Source organism: Chelmon rostratus, chromosome 20 (assembly GCF_017976325.1).
Source record: "Chelmon rostratus isolate fCheRos1 chromosome 20, fCheRos1.pri, whole genome shotgun sequence".
In the NCBI taxonomy this organism is placed as follows: Eukaryota; Metazoa; Chordata; class Actinopteri; order Chaetodontiformes; family Chaetodontidae; genus Chelmon; species Chelmon rostratus.
Genome location: NC_055677.1, coordinates 21,785,954 through 21,805,556, shown reverse-complemented (window position 1 = coordinate 21,805,556; position 19,603 = coordinate 21,785,954).

Genomic DNA, 19,603 nt, shown 5'->3' with positions numbered 1-19,603 from the left:
TTGAAATTATTGTTGGAAGTACTTTGTCTACAGCTATCTAGATCCTAACCTTGCTAAGAGAAGAAACTACCCTCTTAAAAATATGAGGATGGGCATTGTTATCATTTATAATCCCATTTTGTGGTTTGGTTGTAGTTGTCTCATTTCTGTAGATAGGAGGCAAATCAAAGATGGAAATATTTCAAGTGCAGCTATAGTTGCACAGTGACGGGAAAACCGTACAGCAATATGAAATATTTAGACCCTGTAACCTGCATACAGCTCATAAGCAAGCAACAGCAGGGCCAAGGTCAATGCAAGATGCATTCCTCACATTAAACCTATATATTATATATATTGTAACCTCAGACTGGCCAAAGAAGGCTGATCTACCCAGGTTTGCCAAGGGAATTTGCTGTTTGCATTGCGTGTGTCATACTCACTTTATTTCTTTATTTATTTATAACTCTATCACTCCTGGGCTGCTTTCATGCATCTTTTTTTACGCCCAGGTGTAATTATTGTGTGTGGATTTGTGTCAGCCACAAAAACAAACAAAGGGGAATGGATGTATGCTTCTGACCGATGCATCGCCTCCAAAACTGAAGGTCTGATCTGACCATGGAGTAAGAAAATGCTGTATTTGAGTCATATGGCCTATTAGCCATTGGTTACTGTTTTTGTTTGTGCGCTGGTTATGTTTTGTTAATCAGTTTTCTTTTTCATTTTGCACTTGTTGTTTTCTCTCCCGGCATAGTTCCATTCAAAGCAGCTGCTTCAGGAAGGATTAGAGGCTCCCTTATTGTTTTGAGCATTAATTGAGCAATTAAGTTTGCCACTTCATATTAGGCTACCTAGGTTTGGCAGGTAGCCTGCTTATGTAGACTTTTCTGCCCTGAACAGTTCCTCCTCTTTGCATGGGGTGAAGCCAGGTTGTAAAACCTTTTCCTGTTTTTTTTTTTTAGCATGTTGATTAAGTCTTGGAACTGTATTTGGCAACATTTGTTCGGTGGTATCCAATCTTAAATGCCATGTATGTTTGGAAAACCACGAAATAATGTTGTCCAAACTCAGATAAAACATGCAGTTTTCATTTGACAGCAGTAATGTGTTTACAGCTCTGGAGTTAAAGCATTTTAGGGCCACACCACCTTGGCCTTTCTTGAGGCATCAGGGCCAAAATGTTGGGCACCAATGCTGAAATTATACAGAGAAATATTAGCTGTTTCTGGGTCAGTAATTGTTTATGTTACTTATAAAAGGGAAGCTAAAAAAGAAGGAGAATGCAGAGCTTTCAGGATTCAACAGGAGTCATAAATAACACCATCAAGCACATCATGTTTCGGAAAGTAGCTTAAAAGGACGATCATTTACTGCGTACTGCTAGGAGAAAATGAGTACAGTTAGCTGATAATTAGCCTGATCAGCTCCCTGCGCTTTCAGGGGAAAATATTACGCCAAACTTCCTTTAAGAAGTCCTTAAATGTACGCAAAAACACATGATCTAGAAACACAAGACAAAAGGCGTCACATGTCGACAGTCTTCTTGTCAGAAAGGTATCAGTATAGCCCATAACCACAAACCAGTCTGTAAAGTTTGTACAGAAATACAGATTTACAGATTAGTTTAGTTTAGTTAGTTTCTGGTAGGCGAATCAGCTGCACGGCTAATTAAACACCAACCCGTAACACTGTTAATTCAATGTGTAGCATTGTCCCCCAGACACGTCGACAGTCAGTTAACTGCATTCCTCTGATTTTAATGCAGGATGCTTATCAGCGTCACTCTAAAATGTGTATTACTGAATCACGTGTACAGATTGGGCTCAATGTACCAAGTGTAAAAGGTTTTGACGATACAATATTTAACTCACAATAGGTCTTGTTCCCTTTCCCATGTCACGCTTTGTGTGCTCCTTTTGTGGCATTGCACTGAAAAAACAGCAGCAGCAAGTCAGATCTCACAGCAAGTTATAATCTCTATGTGCATCCATGGTTAATTAACACTATGCTGCAATATCCTGGTAAACTTTCAAACAAATGTGAGTTTGTTTATTCGCTGCTTCACGTGTAGTTTTAAATGAGAGAATCTACCAGTTCAAGACAGGGCATGCCATACTGGCTGGATTGTAGAAGCTACACCCGGAGACATCCACAGCACTGACTATTTAGTATAACTCCTGCGATGTGGGATATTAACCATATACAGGGGATTTGACCATGTACGTTGTGTGGCGATGATTGTTTCATATGAAGCTCTGTCGCTTATTTTGTTGTGTCGCAAATCACATTCTCTACTGCAATGCTTTTCATCATTTAGACGACCCTTGCGTTCTTCCCCACTGCACGGATGCAGGTAGGAAACTTGAAGGAAGGCAACACAAACAAACATGGAGGAGTAAACATGACAATGACGGGGTCATTCCAAACAGGAAAGACAGAAAAACAAAATGATGAGCTTGTGCCTACAAGAGGGACATTTCATACATTAATACTACCTTTTATTTGTCACGTGTATCATTCAGAATGTAATAAGAAATGTGGTCCTTTTATGCATTTATTTATTCACTGAATATGCAGAAAATGTGCTGTATCGTTATGTGGATATGAATGACCTATATGGGGATGTGAGATTTTGGTTATATCGCACATCCCTAGTCAGTGCTGACACAAAACATTAGTATTGTCATTTTCTATACCTCTTTCAGTATAAACGGAGCTGAAGACATCACAGTGCAGTTTCAGTGTTGGCATTTAAAACCCATATTAGTAGCACCATAGTCTGTGCCATTAGCAGTTTGAGTTACATTGAGTCTGAAGCTTAAGAGAGGAGATGAGCAAGGACTTTGCCCTAATTATCATGCTGGCTAAACATGCTGTGTTGGTTAAATGGTGTCTGCAACAGGCGCAACCTCTGGCTGCTTATAGCAGCTACTTCCTGACACTCCCAATCAGCTTGATTGATTGGATCCTCGGCCACTCCCTAACACTGATTGGCAGCTTAATGACAAGGGAGGGGGAGGATAGCTAAAGGAGACAGGGCTTGTTATGGTACTTAACTAATCCAAAGTAAGTTTTTGTTCTTAAAATCAACAATCAAGGTCTGCAATAAAGGCAGCATCAGAAAAAAATACTCATCCATAATAATCTGTCTGCGCTCTCTTCTTCGGCTTTCCCAAAACTGTCACATCTATCAAGATTAGGGGACTGGTGGAGCCCAATTCTCCCTCGAAATGAATCAATCTCACTGAATGACTGCAACAACTGATGCCGACTGTCCAAGTGACTCGTGGTATAACCAACTCTGACAAATATTCAAGGCTCATACCAAACCGCTGATTACACAGCTAAGTGATCCATCTTCTGAAGACAGCCATGTTGGCATCCATCTGCATTTGTATCTCATAGGCAGTTAATGCCATTAGCCTTTTGAGAAGGGCGATTAGCCCATGATTTTCTATAAATCCTTTCCTTTAACAATCATAAATCAAGACAGGGTGGTTTCAAGCTTCGGTATCTTCTTTGCTGCTCACCGTTCCTTGTGTCTTTATTTGTTTTTAAGCCCACAGAGCTGTTTAAATGCTCTCTGCTATCATGAAGACTTCTACATGAGGTGCTTCCATACAGTAGTGTGGCCACAAAGCCGTTTTCTGAAACCATTTCTAATGGGCCCGATATCCACGATCCATCGTGTGCTGTCATCTGCTGCCTGCTTTACATGGTAACTAACATCCTCGATTGAATTCTTTGAATCACAGGTGTTTGACCGTGCACTTTGCCAGCTCTCACCTTCACCTTTCAATTCTATTCAAATGTCTTATTTTCATATAACATCCTTTCAGTGGAAAATAGGATCTTTATCATTTTTCATCTAGGTAACAGTGTCCCAATGGAGTAAATTGTTTGTAATCAGAGAATTAAAAGAGCATTTAATCTTAAAAGGCTTGTCGTTCGGAGTCGCTTTGATGTGAGCTAATTCAATATGAGCGTAACCTGGGGGCACTTAAGATGGAGATTGGGGTTGCGATAAGATGTGCCTTTGGAATACTAGCACGGAGCTGGCACACCCAGTGAAGACTAATCGTGTAAAGGAAATCTTTTCTTTGAACCCTTCCCGAGAATATGAATAAGATGAATTAACAGCAGCTGATTGCATGCCACCACAGGACTTGTGCCAAAGCTTGCTTGTGTGCTGCAGCAGATCTTTCAATAATAGAAACTGAATATGAATCAGAGGCCGGTCTTTGGAAGTGTTTGAAAGTTTGCATCACTTTGACTTTGGAGAATGACGATGTACCAACTATAACAGTTTGTCAGTTTAGATGTGATTTGGGAAATCTGGGAGAATTAGCGCATAACACTTTCCCCTCCGTTGCTTTGGAGGTAGACAGCTATCTCCTACTGATTCTGCTGAGCTTGTTACTGGCTAAGATTAGAAGACTGAATGTGAATGTTTTTAACAATATGACCTGTGTGTGTGTGTGTGTGTGTGTGTGTGTGTGTGTGTGTGTGCGTGTGTGTGTGTGTGTATGTGTGTGTGTGTGTGTGATACTGAAATACGGCTGCATGCTCAACAAACCTCTCCAAGGTAAATAAATATTTTTTTAAAAAAGCAATAAAATGATAACTCAGAGGAGCTTTAAATAGGATTTTCAGTCCACAATGGAACAAAATGACTGTAATATTTTGGTAGGATTGTAGCTCAGCAACAACAACCCAACAACAGCTTGGCCAGAGTGCACAAAAATAGTCAGATTTCTGTCCAGATTTCGAGCTTTTGCTGTGGAAGAAATACTCTTTTCCAATTGAAATTTCAACATGGTTAATAATAATCCCCCCACAGTAACAAGATAGCTAAATAATGCCTTCATGAAAATGTTGGAAAATTGCTTGTTCCATTTGCTGGCCAGTGAAGACCAGTGGGGGCAGGGGCTTTACAGAGACCTGCATAGGAAGAGAGGGTCTATAGATGTTGCTGTTTCCACTAACAAGCGTTTCCAAATTCAGAAACCTTATACAAGCATTTTTTAATGAAGTCTATGGAGTATAAAATTATAAACTAAACATCAGTAAACACAGCGGAATTTTTTAAAACGTCTTCAGTTTACTGAACCGCATTAAGCGTTTAAAACAGCCACAGGGCGCTGAAGGCTCAGGAGGAACGGTGACATGTGATGTAACTGGGAGCAGATTGACTTCTACAAGACCGGCCATTTGGTCCAATTCTAATTAATCCACTAACTCTCCATGGGACTGCTGTTAGCACCACAGCCGCTCACACAAACTTACTTGGCCAAGGACACCAGCTAAGAGGAATTTAATCAATGTGATGGATAACATTTGTCTTTACAGCTCTTGCAGCAATTCCCATGTTAACCATTTGAGGCAACAGTTCTTTTCCTTCCAAATGTTCTTGGCAATTTTCTGCTGGCAAGTGATAAGTTGAATAGAACCTAAAGGCAGTGAAAAAAGTAGAGTCACTGAGAACAACAAAAATGCACGGAGACATTTAAAAAGACTGATATCCACTCCACTGTTAGAGCTGACGTCTCATTTTTTCTTCTCACATCTGCAGTTGTAGACATGAACAACTTTCATTCAGAGCCAGAGAGCTGACAGCCATGACTTTGATGCGGGATGCAACCGAGAAGTACGAGCAGCCGAATGACAATTAATGAGAGGCTGAATTTTTGTGGCTCATTTGGGAAATTATTTTCTGAACCAGAAAATGTATCTTCGGTGTATTTGTGTGTGTGTGTGTGTGTGCACTGTCACCTCTTATATCATGTCAAAGCTGCTGTTTTGACATCACTGTACAAGGAAGGACCTGAGATACTTCTCACATAGGGGAACAGTATTGATTTATAGCTTCACTCTCAATACAAACTGAAGCGTCCTACAACAGCAGAAAAGTGTTTCTGAACATTTCGGTTTCTATCAACTCCTCCCACAGCTGACAGTGGAGCCCTTTTTGAAGACTTATTGATTCATCTCATGTCCATAATGCTATAGCAGTGGAGGTTGGAGGCTGTTTGGTAGTTTTGAGCGCGCTAACAACGTGAAAACATTGTAATTTCCTTTTCAAAGTTTTGTTTCTGCTCAGTTAAATCTAAAGCAGAATAGAGCCACATTTGGCTTTCATGCTGCTTTGAGTGCAATAAATCCTGTTATGGATAATGATAAATGCCTCTTGAGTGATAGTTAATCACCGACTGGCAAGAAATGCAGCCTTTTGAGGGCCTTGATGTTATTTCTGAAATTGCAGATTATATTCTATCATCATCTTATTTCACACATAGATAACGCAGTGCAAGATGAAGTGACCGTAATATCCTCAGAATGGCTGGGAGGGGGTGGGCATAAAGAGGTTACCTCATGCTGTATCGTAAAAGCCAGTGTGTGGCCCGTATGTTCGGCAGGACCGATATTCACAGAGGTATGAGTGGGGAGGGGGTGTTAGGCGTTTAATAAAACAGCCCCTCCAGCTGTTGCCCACCAGGTGAAACGCACAGTGTCTTCTCGCCACAACGCACCAGTGAAGGGGAGACGACTCCTCGCTGGTCAGCTGTTCTTTATTGTGACTTGCAGTTGTGCTGGGCTTCAGCAAGGCTGCAGAGGAAGCCGTGCACAGGACAGAGGGCTGCAGCACTGCGGGATCATGGGAGCTGACAGAGGGCTTTTCTCGCTATCACAGGGTTTGCCTCACGCCACGCTGCGTACACTAGTGGACAACCATACCAGACTGCTGGGGTGAATTTGCATGAGGCATGTGTTCCTGTGCGGTACTATGCAAGCAGCTATTCCCTCCACCCTTCCATCTGACATCCGAACGGGCAACAATATTTTGAAATATATTCAGAAAATCATTACGAAACCGAACACATTTCGACGAATATTATATGTTACCATCTGCAATTGTTGGCGCCAGTGATGCAGTGAAAATTAGGCAACGAGGATGAATTACAATAGCATGAATAACAACGAGCAACTTTCACGGAAGTGGCTTGCAGTACAAAGGAGTCAAACTGTAAGTTATCGTGACATTCACATGAAACCCAGCAGTCAGTGCTGCAGAGAACAAAGACGACACGAGAAAAACACTGAAGAAAGAACACAGGCCTGTCATGAATATTAATATTTGCAGTTGTTTTGATTCTGGTGGTCTCATTCAACAGAGCAAAAGTGTGATTGACAGCCGGATGGCAATGGCGCACCAATCAATCAAGCACTTGAATGAGCGGTATTCCCAATACCATATGCTGCCTACGTGTAGGACACTGCACTGTCTCTTGGACACACTACCAATCTGCATTTTTTATAATTTGATTTGAATGACTAACAAGACCGACCAAGCGGGTCCTTGTAAAAAGGGCTGAATATTCAGTGGAAATGTTAATGCATCATTTTATGGAAATCAGGCTCTAAGCCAAGAGGCAGCAGATTTATAAACACCTGTTTGCTTTGGATGTTTCGCCACAAAGTGGCAGCCATTTCAGTCTGTACAGTGACACCTTTACTTTAGCTTGAGGGATTCGAGGGGCTACTCAAAAAGTGATTAAACAGAAGAAGAAATAGTGTGTGTGACTCTGGCTATGTCTCTATGTTGAGTTAATGGTTCTACTGTATAGAGGGCGCATTTCAAGGATGATGAAGTAATTAACTGATCTATATTGGAACTTTCTTGAAGAAGAAAGGGAATTCTTCTTCCTCTCTGCAGCAGAGAAGTGAAAGTCTGTCCCATGAAATATTCAAAAAGCTGTTTTTCCCTGGGATAGTAATTCATCATCTATATATAGCCTCCTTTTTATCACTCTTCCTGGATCATGGATGATTCCTGATTCCGGCGATGCTTTTTTTTTTTTCTTGCAGACTTAGATGATGAGAAGAATGCTAGATGAATAAAATATTCAGCTGCCTACTTAGTCATGGTGGTGGTGTGAGTGTGTGTGGGGCTATCATGTAAGTAACCGTAAATAACCAGTGAACTATAGCTAAACATAGTTCAGGCAGAGGTAAAGGGAGTCAAATTGTGATTTCAGAGTAACTAAGAGTGGATGCATATAGATATGGAACTGTGGCTGGAGTGATTAAGAGACTGAAGCAGTAAAGATGGAGATATTAGACAATTTCTTGTTAATACCTGAGGGTGAGACAAAAATGAATTACATTCTAACAGGAGCTGAGTGCGAAGGTAATCAACACCTCCACATGGGGTGGAAAGTGTCTCTGAGCTGAAATTCTCAACATTTACTGTGAAGTGATCCCAGAAGGAAGCTGCATAAATTACTCATGCTCTGTCAAAGCAGCGAGCACCACGTTCACATACGCTGGCACATTATTTTAAAGACAAAACACTGCGTAGCGCAAAGCTTCTGATTATTCCGCTTTAAAGCGGGGGCCGGTAATGAAACCAGCAAGAGCAAGCTAGATTCTGAAAGTATCCATCTAAAAAAGAAAATCTCATCCCTTAATGCACATGAGCCCTGACCCCTGCTGTCCACGAGATAGCGCTGGGGAGAGGAGTACTGATGCTGCACATCCAACTACCTCATGTGTCAAAAACACCTAACATTATCACAACAAATGGAAACAACTAACATGGCTAATTTTAGTACTCACAGCTGTCGAGCTATTATGTTAGTAGGTCAACTTTGGCTGCTCGCTATAGCTATCTGCCTAGCCTTGCGGAAGACTCCGGTCAGGAGCAACTTGCAGAGTGTGCGCAGGTAGGCAGGTACATAGGTAGACAGGCCAATCATTTCATTCAGACCGAATGAAAGAGCATTTGATTCATTGACTGCTGTCCAGATGTTGGGAGATGTTAAGAGAATTTCAACTAATAGTAAAAGAAATGCTTCAAAAATACATTACCTACCCTAGTTTTAACAGCTCTCCATCAAGCTAAATACTTCAATTCCTGCATAATGCCTGCACCAGTGAACTGTGTTTCATAGAGGAGGGAGATTATTGAAACTATTTCTTTTTATCTTGCCTTCAGTGCTGTTTCTTGCAAGGGATTGGGATGGGCCAAACAAGGTACCTTCAAAGAGCTTGGAAGGCTTTGATGAGTCCACTTCCTCTTCCTCTTGGATCAACAGGGCTGTGGCCTTTACCTGCTCCATGGAAGACAAAGTCCTTCCTTGAACTCGTAATCAGCTCCAGGAGGAGAGCCTGGGCCAAGTGGAGGGCTTGGACTGAGATGAAATCACTGCATATGACGTGTGGTTTCACTGTGTTACTCTCTGATGCTCTGATTTCAAGGTACCTGGCTGTCTGTGAAATTAAGACAGAGGTATTATCTTCCATTAAAATAGATGCCTTTGCAATTTATTTTCATCCTCATGAGCCATCTGAATATTGCAGGTATTAAAATGTAATTATGGGAAATTACATATTAGCATGAGGTTAATCATTGAACACCGGTGAATTCACACGGTCCATCATGTTCGATGATTCTGGCAAAAGCATACGGTGCTTCAAAAGACCATTTTTTTTCTATTCATATTTTTCTATTCATAAACGCTACTAGATTTTTAAAAATACACGTTTTGGCAATATTAAAGATTAAAGCCGAGTGCCAATTCCAGATGACAGAGTAATTCTAGGCATGTTTTAGCTATGTGTTGAATGTGTACCATGCTTAAAACTGCTTGATTTTTGAGTGTGCTGTTGATGGACACTGTTGTCCCTCAAGGTAATGCACAAAGGAAATGGAGAAGCTACTCACAGGTGCAAATCATTTAAACATGATGTACATGGCTGTAAAAATGATAAAAGCAATATATGGAAAACCATTTGGCTACTGTTTGTGAAGTTTAATTGGCAGTGGCAATCAAAAGTCACAGTTTGATTCATATGTGAGGGTGCACATGATGTGTCTAATCCTGAAGTTCAATCCAGCAATCAACCTATTCAATCAACAACCCAGACGAACAGAAAATTTAAATTGACGAAAGCAGTCAGTTCATTAGTGAAGTAGCTGCTTCAATAAAAAGACATAAATGTAGTCAGTCAGTCAGTCAGTTTCTCGTATCGACATGCAGTCCTCGCTCAGACATGGAACACTGTTGTCAGAGTTCAAACGTTCTCAAACACAAACAGGATGGACTCGAGGCTGGACAGACTTTTGAGCTGAGATGAGAGGAACTGCAGGGTGCTTGCTGCACAGCCAGGGAGCAGCGATGACCAAAGCTAACCCTTGTGTTGCTGGGTTGCAACAGGGCCCCAGGAGACATGTGTCTCATGTTTAAATGTGGAATTTTAAAACCTGGATTTAAACAGACACTGTCTTAAAGCAACACAAGCACAGGGTACCCAAAGTGCCCCATTTTCAGTGTATTTAGCAGAAGTAAATATCTAGTTTACCGACCAGGACCTGTGTGCGAGCAGCCAGGATTTTTATGTTGGAATTTCCTTTCCTCTCCAGGGAAGGTGCAACTCATGCAGGCATATTAAAAATGCTGTGGCGTGGAAGAGGCACTTCAATAAACCTGTGTTCAACCGAAGTCTCTCTATGAGCGCACCACAGTATGTATGACGCAGCTGGCCTGAATCACCTAAGAATGAACAAAAAATAACTTGAACAACACTGCATTTTAAGAAGGAAAAAAAAGGTGTCCACAAATTATGAGCCAGGGGACGCTGTGTTCATTAAAGTCTAACCGCACTTTCACCGAGCTGCGATGACGATTTTCTGCTTTTGATTTTGCTTTTGGATGAAACATTTCTAGCGTGTACTTGGCTGCAGTTACTTTAGCAATCCAGGGACACGTCAGCTGTATCCCTGCCATGCGTGTCCCCTACCTGCTCCAGTCTGAGCTTCTGTTCCACTGTGCTTTGTTTGTTGCATCTTATTAGGTCTCTATTTTTCATTTCCTTTAATGAGTGCTGTTGCATCACTTTTTTCCCTTACAAATATTTAGAAATGGAAACCATTTAAGATATATTTCAAATCTTTAAGATAAATCATTCCCAGCTAATTGATTGAAGGCAGTGTAGAATTGAAGCCATTTTAAAGGTTTCAGAGTCTGTCATGAAATATCAGATTCTTTAGTATCACTTTTTTTTTTTTTTTTCCTGAGCTTGCATATCTTACACAGATCCATCCTGGTGACTGTGTAATTACCTGCTGTCTTAGTAAATCAGGTGCTAATTACCTGCAGTTTGGGAGCTCAAATTGAATGAAAGAAGCAGCACAAACCTGCCCGGTGCTTCCACAGATATAAATCTGTCCCTCAGTGTCTTGTAAGTCTTTCCCTGGAAACATCCTGCTGTTCTCAGGAAGTGAGGGGTATCAGTTTGTTTGTAATGAACAGAAGATCTGAATACTGAACCAGGGTCTTCAGTCCTCATCAAAACAATGTCCAAAGAAAACGATGTCATATTCTTGGAGGCAATGATTGACAGGTGATATCTGGAAAGTTGAGAGCAGAAGCATTAGAGCAATACATTGTTGACACCAGTGTTGCAAAATAAAAAAAGAAATAGGAATGAAAAAAGTTTACCTGGATGTTACCACAACTCTATGAGTAGGTGGCTAGTCCTCTAATGGGCTTTGAGATTGGTTTACTCTTAAGAGGCTCCACCTTGACACCTGAGAAAGCCTTTGTACTCACCGCCCAATCAGGGGCTAGCACCCTCCCCCTATAAAACCCCAGTGCACCTGTTGCTCCTCTCCCCAGCTGAGCTAGTGGTTAGAACGGTAAATATAGTGCTTTTCTAGTCTAGCACCCACTCAAAGCGCTTTACAACACAAGACACGACACAGACATACCAAAGGAGTGATCAGACAGCCAGGAGGCCAAACTGGGGTGCGTGTCCACTCCCAGTTAGGGGACATCGGTTGACCCCAGGAAGAACCAAAGCGGGCACTGGTTCAACCAAACTGTTCAACATTTGAACGCCACTCCTCCTGTGGTGAGGGTCAGCTAGTCATCCGTGTGGACCAGGATCCTCACACCTTTCTCCCTGAATGCCGCCAACACATGTGGACAATGTGTCTGCGACCAGACGAACATACATGCCTTTGTCCACTGACTGCGAAGTGGTGCAGCAGAATGACCTGGAGGGAGCAGCCAGTCTGAAACGGGAAAAACTTGACAGTACTACATTACGAAGAGGATCCTCTCAATGACATTGATGGTGACTAAATTAAGGTTTGGCTGAGTGTGGAGACTTTCCTGAAGGCAGGTGAGTGTATGGTGATGATTGGGCAGTGAGTGCTAAATTATTTCTCAGGTGCTGAGGGGAAGCCTCATAAGGCTAAACCAATAACAGTCCCTTTAGAAGGCGGAACCGTGAACTTCCAGAATGCTGCAGTACTTAGTGTTTGTGGAGTATTACATCAAGGGATTGGTAACTTTACAAGGAAACAATCCCTCTAACCTGAACAACTGGCTGTCACCATTGTGTCAAAAACTGAGATATGAGTGCTGAAAACAAAAGAAAAGTGTGACTTAACTGAAGATTTCCCTGCAGACCCTCAATACCAGGTAACACTGCTCCCCCACTTAATTGCCTCTTACAGTTAAGAGTCATCTTCTCAGATCCAGGAAGTCGCTCTGGTCTTTATTTGCTGCTAACAACCTCTCAAACCGCCACATTCTCAAGACAGGACTATATTAGACTTTAATTAATTCTGTGCTAACAATATTCAAAGGCAATGGGATGCAGGTATGCAGCTCAGAGCACAGGTCTGCAGCGCTGTAATGAGCAGGGTTCAGGGTGGAGGTCTGCCGTCGGACACTGCAGGAGCTCGATTCGAGGGGTTGCTGGAGGGATTGGAATCTCAGTGCCACGTTTGGCTGTAGCTGTAGCGGTTACCTGCGTTTAGCTGAATGCTGCCAGAGCTTTTCTTTTCTGTTTCCTGAGACTTTTGGATCATGAGCTGTTAATGCCTTCTTCAGTAGAGAGAGTTTTGTTGTGTGTCTTAACTGTGAATGCCTTGATCTGGCTTGGCACTTAACAGTGAGCACTGTCACAGCAAGAAATTGCCTGTCCCGGTCCTTTCTGAGTGGAATAAGCATGTGTCCCTTTTCTGGGTTTCTCGAGGTGCCCCATTATTAATGCCAAATGTGTGAATAAGAGCCTATCACAAACTCTTGACAGGCATAAAGTGCATTTAGACAATACGTTTTAGCACACCCCTGGTGCAAGTCAATTTGGCAGTGTCCATCACAGATTAGAGGCTTGCAATGGTTATTTTGGAGTCTGTATGTTTGGGTAACACACACTAGCTGTATTCTACGAGGCTTTGAGATGATCAGTGATTCACTCTCATGATAGGAATGATTTTGCATTGCCTCGGAGAGGATTGTCGTCTTTCCAGTGATTGAAACACAAAGAATTCACTCTGTTGCCCAAATTACTTTCTGCTGTCGGGCACGAACACTTCTCCTCCCACAAGAAATGATGAATCACAACTTCAATGGGAAATTTAAGTGTCTGTTAAACAGCGAAGTCAAAGCTGGGCTCAGTACCATTGCATGTTTTTGCCTCTTTGGTCACAGATCAGCAAAGATGGTAAACACGAGCGTGTTTTGTGCAGTTTACTGATGTCAGCTTACAGGATTACTGGCTTTTAAATAAAAATCAAACGGTTACTTCTTCTTCTTCTTGCTACCATTTATAGGCATCAAAGTTGCTTTAACGCAACTTAAAATCATTTTTTTAAGCAGCATATTTTTCGTGTTTAGGCTGCTTGGCATAATGGTGATAATACTGACCAAATATGTTTGGGTGGTTGATGAAAGCAATTGAGTCGTAACACTTAAACATGTGTGTTCCTCCACCTTCTAACAACACCACTGTATTGTATGCACACGCATCAACCTGTCTGCTCAAAGTACAACCAGTCATAATTGTTTTTCACTTTAATTAGCAGTGGTCATACAACCAGCCCAGCTAAATCGATCAGTATTAGCATCAGGTGTAGCAGTGGTGCTACCTGCAATATCTGTAGTAGTTGTATTCCATAATTCCCTGTCCAACATCAACAAGCTTAGATTTGCAGTGTCAGCAATGTGAAGAATCCCTGCTGTTCTACACCTAAAGAGTTCAAATACAGGTTAACTTGTATATCAGACATCTGCTCATGTGGAATTAACATCCTGCAGCACGGCCCCCTCCACCACCCAGAGAGAGCTGCTTGTTTATTTTCAGGAGTACGACTCTGCTTAACTACAAACTTTGCATTAGTTCTCTGGGTCCAACATATTAAATTCTCCGGCTCTCTGGTGAGAATATTCCGAATATAATATTGGTAGATTCCCGGTGATCGGTAATGCTGTTTCAATCAAATCTCCTTGTATAAACGTTTCAGTCAGCAGGATGCCACCTCTGTACAGACTGAAGGTCAGGGGGAATGGCTAAGATCAGCATTGCTGGCAAGCTTAGGTAGGGTACAAAAGTGTGTAATCAGAGGGGATTAAATTGAAACACATTTTGATTCACCTTCATCGCGGTAATATCTGCTCCTTTCCAAACGCGCTGACTACCTCAGCTGAGGACACCAAGTGTCAGCCAGTGTTTGTACCCCGCGCACACCTTTTCTCTTCGCTTCAGAAACGAAACTGCTCCGAGTGGAAACACCAGGCCCACACACAAACATCATACATGCAATTAGTTGCACGCACGCATTCACACACAAACAAGGACACACAAACATACCCAGTATAACCCCCGCTGAAGTTCATTTCTCCTGTTACAGAGATAGTGTTATTGATGTGATGGGTCACATTGCAATTTAGAGGCAATTAAAAGGTAATGAATGTGCTCAAATGAAACCTGTGTCTGGAGGGCATTTGCAGTGTACGGTGGAGATGATATATTTGTGTGTGTGTGTGTGTGTGTGTGTGTGTGTATGTGTGTATGTGTGTGTGTGTGTGTGTGTGCTGGACACAGCCGTTCATGTAGCTTTAAGCCAGAATAAAAGATAACTCAACGAAAAGTGCCTTTGAACGTGACAGCTATTATAATATTATAATACGGCAATATGTAAATCTGTTTAGTTTATAGTCAATGCACTTACATCGGCACCGTGTCGCACACGCCCCTGTGTGCCTTGATTATCAACAAAACACTCAATGGTCAAATTTATTTCCCCTCCATTCATCCTATCAGACATAGGTAGAATTGGCGTGAAATTGAACGCGGCGGTGGCCTGACAGTTACTGACCCTCTTTTTTCCCCTTATCCCGACATGCACAGAGGACTCTGTGACAAATTCATTTCTAACAAACTCAGTGTTCAAGTGGAACGGTTTTTAGCCTCAACTATCAATTAAGGAGCCGCAGAAATTCGCTTTGCTTCCCGCTGAGCAGAATGATTTGGGGGATAGTTCATTGTGTAATAAGGCCTTTAAGCATGCACAACCATGTGAACAGTGAATATATTACACATCAATATTTGAAATCAAACCTATTGGTGTGCTGAATCTATCAGGCCAACCTATCATCTATTTCAACCATCCAACAACCTAATAAGAGGAGGAGGAGAAATGTTTTTCTCATGCACAGATGTGTTTCCCTAAAGACACAATGCTGGCCATTACAAAGAGGAACTTATAGCCGTATTACTCATTTTCATGTTCATTAGATCTCCCTAACCTTACAAACCTAACCAGGTATTACTTCCTAACTGCTCTCCTAGGTGCTTTTAATTAGTGAGGAATCCTCGTTATGCGAGGCATATGGCGCAATCCTCTATCTTTTGTTAAAGGCACACTAATTAGGATTCTCCGAGAAGATGCGTCCAACCAGAATCCTTAATAAGGGAGCATGTTAAGCCAAGTAAAAAGAAACCTGATGTCTCCACAACAGTACTCACCTTGAAACTTCAAAATAGAAAGCAGTCAGTATTTCAGCACAGACTTTTCGTCAGTGCTTTCCCTTTTGTGCGTGTTGGAAGTAAATGTGAGAATGTGTTTAAAAGGGTTTTTCTGTTTTGATGAACTTAAGAGGTCGGCTTTTCAGCTGCTGATTTTATGCCGTTGCTAAATGCTGCATACAAATTCTGCCGGTGAAAATGGATTAATGATCGCTGATTACCTTGATATCAACCGTTAAATTAAACAACAGTTGAGTCAGAGAGGGAAAGCAGCGCACGAGAGAATGTCTGCTGGCTTTTGTGTGAATGGAAATTGCTTGCACATCAAAACCCCACACATGTCGGTCCTCTCTGGGCCTTCCAGCACTTTGAAAGCAGGACTTTGAGGAAGATTTGTAGACACACTCATCTGAGTCCAGATACCCCCTTCTAAACAAGCACAGATGGCAAATTAAGGCAAATATGGCCCAAAATGAATGTAAGTGAATTTTGGCTCCTTCTACTGAATAGGGTCTGACAGAGAATAATGCTGGCTTGGGGTTTTGACATTCTAAAACATTATTATTCACACTCCATCTCCAGGAAATAACGTTACCGGATTTTAATTGCCATCACCATCATTCACACTGTATATTGTGTCAAAATAAAAATAGCTTTTAGAGCTAGTTGCATCATACTGATGGCTGATAAAGGTTAAACAGACCTATAGTGTGTTTGTGTGTGTGCAGTTTATACAGCTGTTTAACTGTATGTTAAACACGATTGTGAGGTCAACCATAAACATTGCCTCTATCTTTAAAGCAAATGTTCTTTAAGCAGCCATGTTGGCTGCAATTTCCCTGTTTATTATTAAAATTCAGGCTTTTTTTTCTCTCTCAAAGGCTGATATTCCATGAAGCCTCCAGCAACATTCCCAGCCCCCATAATCAGGCGCTTTTTGTCACACATTACATAAAAAGTAACAATGCTGGACCAATCACAATGTGTAGCTGCAGGCTGTGTACATTTACTTTCCCCAGCTTTAACGTCGATGCAGTTACACCCACCGACTGCGTTTCTGGAAGAGTTTGCATTTGCGCTGATAAGGGAAGGACAGGAACATGTAACGGGGAACGTGCGCAAGGACGTGAATGTGCTAGCAAACATGCTACTGTGCTGCTGGCAAGGCAATTTCTGGAACATTTTAATGGTTACAAGTCTTTTTTGCTGGTGCATTGCTACAATTCTTGGCAAGTCAGCATCACCAACTGTCAATTGGTGCTATAACATTAAACCAAGGGACATTATACAGCTTGAAGGCACGACACATTTGCATCACAATCTCTGCATTTGGTATGAATGCTTATACACGTATGCGTGTGCTTGTGCACATGCTAGTAGAGCATGAGATGCATGCAAATAGGAAGGTTGTAGCTTTTCAGTTCGGTTGTCTACAGTCCTCTTCTTCAGTCCACTGCTGAAATTCAGTCTCCCAAAGTAAGGAAATGATAAACTGTCATAATTACAAACACAAAAGCCTAGAATTCAGCCATTCTGATATTTATTGGTTGCTTACCTTGGAAAAGGACACTAGATATAAATTGCTAGACTTTCCTAGTGTGCAATCAATAATGGTTCAATGACTCCTCATCTCCCCTGTGTACTAATGGCCAAAGCTGGGTTTACAGAAACAAACAAGACTCTGCTGAAAAAGACAACTCCATCGCCTGAGCTTCCTTCTTCAATTATTTGGTATTACTCGAACAACAAAGAGCTACCAGCACAAAGCTGATTCATTTTCCATTTGCTCAGGTCACAGCGCTTTGTGTTCTGCATCTCTTTTATTCAGCATCAGTCGCTTTTTTAAAAGAGCTAATATGGACATCATAATGAGAGAGAATAATGCACCACTTAATTCAATTTGCTTTTTATGAAGGGATTTATAATAGGAAGGGTGAATGGAATTTTCTACCTGAATCATTTTCATAAATCTTAATAATGAAGTTCACTCCCTTGTTGGCTCTAAATGTCACACCTTGAACTCAGAAACATGGTGCCTTTCTCTCAAACCAATTAATCTTTAGGATGAACTCTTTCCCTTTTCCAAGAACAAGCCCTTTATTATATTCAGTCGTCTTTCTGACAGAGTTTCCCTGCCTTGTCTATGATATCATCGTCATTTTACAAGATGACGTACAATACTTGTGCGTTTTATACGGAGCAGTCTTCTCCATAGAAGAGCATTAACAAAGTGTTTGGGAACATACAGCTATTTTTGCTGTTGTACCATACACCTCAATTAAAAACACCCTAAAAAAGCATTATTATTAGTCACTAATAGATGCTACATTTAATAGATTACATTAATTAATGCCCTGTCAGACATTCAAATTGAAACTAGCTGTTTTCATCTGTCTCGTATTCTTCAGAACAAAGTTTAATTACAAAGAAAACAATTTAACAGATGGATTCTACATGCTTTGTCAGTTAACAATGATATATAATAATATATTTTATTTAATTGCACCTTTCATGGCACTCATGGTCACCTTACATCAGCAACAAAAACATCAATAAACATATTTTATCAAATATTTATATCATTTTTTTAGAATAAAGCTCAAGATGCATTTCACATTTGAAAAACTTAAATTTCCCCTCCACACACGTATTGATGCTTGCATAAAAATAGTCTAATGTGTGTCTGACATTCATCGTGTTTGTAGAGGAAAAGTATGATCGCCCCGGGTAAAATCCTCATCAAAATGGCACCTAAAATTCCAGAATATATGAATATGCAAATATTTGACATGTTTAAGTGCTAGACACAAGATGTCTCACTTCACTGTAGTAGTCCATCCTCTGTGTATGTGCACTGGAGGCTTCAGGTTTCCCATCACACTTGTGAAAGGTGAAAACTGGACCAGGATTAGCTTCCAGATTTGTGTGTGATTTTACAAATAATGCTCGTAGCCTCGACCCTCACTTATAGAGGCTTATTTTGCAACCTCATATTATAATGCAGGTAAAAAAATAAGACTTAATACATGTGGATGTAAACATGACGGTAAGAGGAAGCAGCTGCAGCTCAGCTGAATGACGCGGCTCTGTCGCCTGTGTGCCCGTGGCTCACCAGGTGCAGAGGAAGGAAAGAACAGCCTGTTTTGGAAGCATGCAGCACAGCGAGGATGCTGCTGACTGAGGAGATCAGTGTGTTTGTTGCACACACCATATGCATTGGACTATTTTCAGTGATCTTGCGCACAGGGATGGAGCCTGGATAAATTCATTCACTCCTCAAAGAGGGAAAGAGGAGGTGCAGTCTCAAGACGCTGTGGGATGACATATCCAGTATTTCATAACGTGGATTTCAGGAAAGTAAATCCCACTCACCAGCTCTATTTCAAGATCATCCGCAGTTAAGGGGATGGTTAATACTGAGCAGGCGTGGCTGGGATGTGAAACAAACAGGCAGATATATGGAGTGTAATGTAGAATTCAGATCGCCACTTTAAGATCATCCTCTGTCAGTGGGTGAATCCCTGTTGTCTTATAGTTCTCATATTCAAATCATCAGTACCTTCTCCCAATTCTTTGACTCACTTAGTCTTGATGTTCCCTCGTCCATAAAAAGGTTGCACTTGCAAAAAAAAGGATTACTTAGGCGATTTAACCCGTAGAGTTTTTGAAGCACCACATAAGCGGAGGTGAGTGGTTGGTTAAATTTCCTCTTGGTCTGTCTCGCAATGTTGTGGTGTGAGCCTCGAATTGAAATCCCTGCAGATAACGAGAGCATTAAGGAGACAAGTGTGAAGAGATC